We start from the raw sequence: 5,793 nt of genomic DNA, 5'->3' as shown, positions 1-5,793 counted from the left end.
ACTTGAGATTAAATCAAATAGTTCGCATTATTTAGAACCACTTTAAACAATAAACTTTGAAAGAATATTCAACATATATCTCCTTAAATATAAGATAAAACTAATGCACGTGGATTTAACAGTACCACGCTTCTAATAATACTTCCACTACTACTAGCAATAAATATCACTCTTAAAAGAGTGTTCATCCTTGAGCTCCAGTACCCTCCCTCTTGGATGCTCCGGTAACTCTTCCATCGGAATCTCCTTCGGAGTCCACCTCTTCTCTTTTTACCGCTTCAAAAACCACTGACGTTGTGTTGGGTCCACAATATGGTGGCCAATCACGTACACTTGAGATTTTTCTTGGCTTATACTTTGAAATAGCACTTATCGATAACAAACCCTTGGTCTCCACTTCTGCCTTCTAGATCTCCTCTGGCATTACTTCATATATTTTTTATGGATATATTAGTTTCTCTTCCTCTTGCCTGTGATGGTGATCCTTGTCACGCAATCAATAATCATGCTAAACAAGAGGTTTATATTTCAAGTCCTCGGTGATCCGCGAAACCGAGCAGGTGGATTCCCTTGGGGTTTGGTCTTGGCGGTAGGGCTGCTTCTGGTTTTGGTCTCCTATCAATCCTCAATACATTCCAAATTGTTTAGGTTTCTTTAGGGCCTGTTTAGTAATAGGAATTAATTCTTACTTTCTACTGTCAATTCTAAAAAAGAAAAAATAAAATTAAAATCACGTTTATTAAATTTTCACTTTTTTTCATTTTGAGGAAGTAATTTCTAAATTTGTGAAGAGAAGAGAAAGTAAGATTTTCTCACTCTCTCTACTTTTTGTACTATGCGGAGAAAGTAATTTTGACACTGTAGCATGAAGTAAAAACACTGTAGCACTAAAAACCTAAAACCCGTCCTCGTTTATATCATCATCTCAACATCGCAACCTTAGCCTCTCGCCCTCATATTTGCTTCAAGAAACTTCTACGAAGATGATCGTCATCCCTTATCTACGACCGTCGATCGGCAACGGAGACTCAACGGCTGACCAATAACAACACCTGTAAATTCGCCCTTTCTTCTCAGATTCTCTCTCTTCTCAGATTCTCTCTCTCCTCGTATATGAAGATTTTGCCCTAGAATCTGCAATTTCTCTTCCTGAATCATTTTGCAAATGGCTTGATGGGTTGTCGCCCTAAGGTGAGAGCTATACAGAGTAAACTTTTGGTGAATTTTGGATCTGTGATGCATAATAGAGCTCTTATATATTTCATGGGCTTTGGTTTGGCCACACTTCACAAGCTGATAGTTGTTTCTATTTGATTGGCTTTTGAAACTTTTTCCATTTGAACATTTTCATGAAATTCATTTGGTCTTTCTTTATTTAATTTTTTAATTTGAAAATTCTACCTAAAATTTCGTCCATTTTTGGTTGACCATGTAAAAAGGAGAATATGAATAATCCTGTTGCTTGGGCTAGTTCCGTGTTGTATATTTCTGCAGGATATAATTTCCATGACAAAACAGAGGCTTTTCTTAGGTATTGGTATTTGGAATTTTCAATTGACTAATTATGAGTGAAATATTTGTATTTCTCTTTATATTTATTAGATCTACAAGCATTTTGACAATTCATGGAGTTACAATTATTAAAATTTATACTCCATTCCTTATGTCCTCATAAGAGGGATAAATAATGTATTTATTTAGGTTCTCATTCTTCCATTCTTTTTGTCACAAAAATTGAGATGCTGATGGTAAAGTGAAACATCCCTTTGAATTAATGACAAATGAAAGAAATTTTTATGAGATTTTTTTCATAAAGAACTGGAGAATCTTGTGTCTGGAACTTCCTACTGTACATTGGCTTAAGGCACAAGGACATATGAACTTAATTATCATTATTTTAATTATAAGTATCCTCTTAAGATTATTGTTGTTTAGTTACTGTAATATAGAGATTTTGTTCGTTATATTATTTTATAGTATTATATGTTCTTGTGGAATCACTGTGAATGTTAGGTTGTTTGTTCATTTATTTTATTTTGATCTAATAAGTTGTAGAAGTGTGTTAATTGTTATAGTTATGGATCAAAGTACTCAATTAAGTTGTGTTAGCAACTTTGGTATATAGTAATTGTTCACATAGTATTAATTATTGTAATGATGGATCAAAGTACTCAATTATTGGATGGGGATAATGTGGCCGAGGATCAAAGTTCTCAATTTCTATGGAGTGAAAAAATGAAGAGATCTTAATAACTTCGATGGAAGAAGAAAAAAAGAATGGAAATCGGAAAGGCACCACATTTTCTATCGAAGGATGAAAAAATTTAGAAGAAAGGATGTTAAGGTTGATTAAAGAAAAGTATACGGATCTACAATTGAGAAATAAATTCAATGGGTTGAGAGACAGATATAAAGCATACAAAAAATTTATATCCAACACTGGTTTATCATAGGACCCTGTAACTGGTCAGGTCACACTTACAGATGCCTAATGGGAGGAGATGAAAAAGTTTAGTTGGAATATATTATTTGTAATATTATCTATTGTTTAATATAAATTAACAATAATATATAATTGCAGCAAGTCAAGTATGCCAAGCGGTTTCGGAAAAAAGGGTGCAAACATTATGATCTGCTTAGTAACTTATTTGGTAATACATATGCAACTGGTAATCGTGCTCACCTTTCAAATAGAAGCCTATGTATTAGTGGTGATGAGGGAGATGAAAATCCTAATAAGATCAATGAAGTGGTGGATACTTCTCGTCATAGGAGTCGGTCTCCTGACCTTGCTCGTACAAAATCAACTAAAGAGAGCTTTCAAAAGACAATTTCCTCTGCTATGAGTGGATTTGGCGAATATTTTAAGAAAAAAGGCAGATGCACTAGACAAGGGTGGAGGCTCAAGTGGTATGTCTCAAGTTGATCAAGACTCCGCTAAAATTACTGAATGCTTGCAAATCTTAGAAGACATGGGACCAATTGATGGCGACACATTTTTCAAGACCCTAAAACAATTTCGTAATAATCCGCTCTGAGCTAGAATATTTGTTAAACTTAGTGATGAGAAGAAGTGGGAATGGCTTGAAAGGCTGCAACTGGGACTAGATTGATAGGTTGCAACATTATGTGTTGATGGGTTGCAATTGTTGTGTTTGTTTGAGACAATTTTTTTTCTTTTGGTGTTTGTAATTTCTATTTGGGATTTGTTTAAGTTAGTAAACTTATATCTGTGATTTAAAACTAGTACACTTACCTTTTAACAATGTTTTGCTAATGTTTATCATTTCTTTGTTTTAATTTATGTCCTTTTTATTGTGTTAATCTGAGATATTATATATGTCATTTGAAGATGAAGTCATTTTTTCCCCTAACTTTTATTGATTGCATTATCATTTTATGCATCTCATGTTTCATTGCATTAGGTTTATCATTATGGATCCATTTTGTTTGCCTACTTTAATTGATGATGATGAAGAAGATGAAGAAGAGGAAATGGGGGTGTGTTTGTTGTTTATTTACATGGTTATAGAGTACATGGAACATTATATGCTTCCACCAAGACCATGTATGACTTATATGCTTTAAGGTCATAACTATATACTTGAACTAGTAAATGGCCACCCTATTAGGTGTTATCGACTCTTTAGGATGGATAAATATGTATTTAGAAATTTATGTGAACTGTTAAAGGGATTGGGCTTGGAAAATTCTAGGTACTTAACTGTATAAGAACAAGTTGCAATGTTCTTCTATACTTTAGCACACAATGAGAGTGTTCGAGTGGTGGCAGAAAGATATCAACATTCTACGGGGATTGTGCATAATATTTCCATCGAGTTTTTAAGTATGTTTGCAAATTAGGGAAGAGTATAATATGTCCACCAAATATGAACGAGGTACCCTTAAAGATTCAACATAATGATAAATACTTTCCATTCTTTCAGGTAGTTTTTTTAAAAAAAGATATTTTTACTTAATTAATTGGTATTGTGAATTTATATTTACTAACAAAATAATGTGTTGTAGAATTGCATTAGTGCAATTGATGGTACACACATCCATGCAAATGTCCCAGCATCTTCACAAATTCCTTATTGTGGAAGGAAATCAGACACAACACAAAATGTAATGGCTATTTGTTCTTTCGACATGAAATTTACATATGTGGTGGCAGATTGGGAAGGCTCCGCGAATGACTCAAGAGTGTTATTGGAAACTATTTTTGATCCTACAATGAATTTTCCGTTGCCACCCGAAGGTATTAAATTAAGATATCATATGTTTAAGATATCATATTAAATTAGAAAAAAAATAATTATTTTTTGTTTGTGCAGGTAAGTATTATCTTGTGGATTTTGGGTATACCAATATAAGGTACTTCTTAGCATTTTATCGTAGCGAAAGATATCATTTACAGGAATATAGGGGGAGACGAATAAGGGTTCCTCATAAACTATTCATCTATAGGCAGTTGTCACTGAGAAATGTGATAGAACATTGTTTTGGTATATTAGAAATGTGCTGGCCGATCCTTAAGTTGATGCCTCTTTACAAACTGAGTGTACAAGCACTCATCGTTATTGCTTGTTGCACATTACATAATTTTATTCGTGACGAAGCCCGTTTAGATCGTCTTTTTGATGAATATGGGGATAAGAATGCTAATCTTCAAGAAAAAGAAGTGGAGTTAGGTGGTACTTCTCATAGAGTAAATGTTACACAAGAGCTAATTCAAGAGATGAGTGAAACCCGTGATGCAGTTGCAAATGAGTTGTGCAACAACTATCGTGATAGATGAATCACTTCTATTTACTCATCATAATATTGTCACTTTTATTAGGATTATTTTTATATTTGAATATTGTAATATTGTCACTTTTATTAGGATTAATTTTCTATTTGGATATTATAATATTGTCACTTTTACTTGGATTAATTTTCTATTTGAATATTGCAATATTGTCACTTTTATTTAAATTAATTTTGTATCTAAATGCCATTTAAATTCATGTTATAATCTATATGCTTTTGATATTATGTGTATGCTGGACTGAAAAATTAGAATTATGTTTTACTTGTTACTATACGTGCCCCTTGTTATTTGGTAAGCTTGAAATCCTTGGACCTCTCTCGTAATAATCTTTCTGGTGTCCGTCATCCATCCCCAAGTCATTGGGCAAACTTCTAGATCTTAAATAGCTGAATGTTTCTTTAATCAATAAGATGACCTTTTGCAAACTTCACTGCTGATTGAGACTTTGATGCAAAATAATGCACTGTGTGGAGCACCTCAATTGCATGTCAAAATCATAGAAAAAGCAGAGAAGATTCATATTGTCCTAAACTTCATTATACCATCCATGGTGGTAGTTGGAATAAGTGTCCTAAATTTGTGGCTACGTTTCCAAAACAAAAGAGGCAAATTCCAGTTCAAGTTGATACACCAATTAGAGCACAATACACAAAAGAATTTCATATCAAGAGATTCTTAATGCAACAAACCATTTTAGTGAAGGCAATTTGATTGAATTGGGAAGGGAAACATTGGCACAATTAATATACAAAGGCATGATGGGATGATAAGAGTGAATTGGGTACAACCTAACTTTTGGCCAATATACAAAGGTATGTTATTTTCTGATATTTGATATTTGTCCAATTCAAGAACCAAAAGCAAAAATAGAAATTTATTATTTTACTAAACACACTTTATGTATTTTGCTTTCAAATTTCAAAAGTAGACCAATTTACTAAACACACTTTCTGTGTTTTGCTTTCAAATTTCAAAAA

This window comes from Cornus florida, unplaced genomic scaffold (genome assembly GCF_030987335.1).
Source record: "Cornus florida cultivar Cherokee Brave unplaced genomic scaffold, ASM3098733v1 CherokeeBrave_3.0.0_Hap2_Chr10, whole genome shotgun sequence".
In the NCBI taxonomy this organism is placed as follows: domain Eukaryota; kingdom Viridiplantae; phylum Streptophyta; class Magnoliopsida; order Cornales; family Cornaceae; genus Cornus; species Cornus florida.
Note: the sequence above shows the minus strand (reverse complement) of the source record.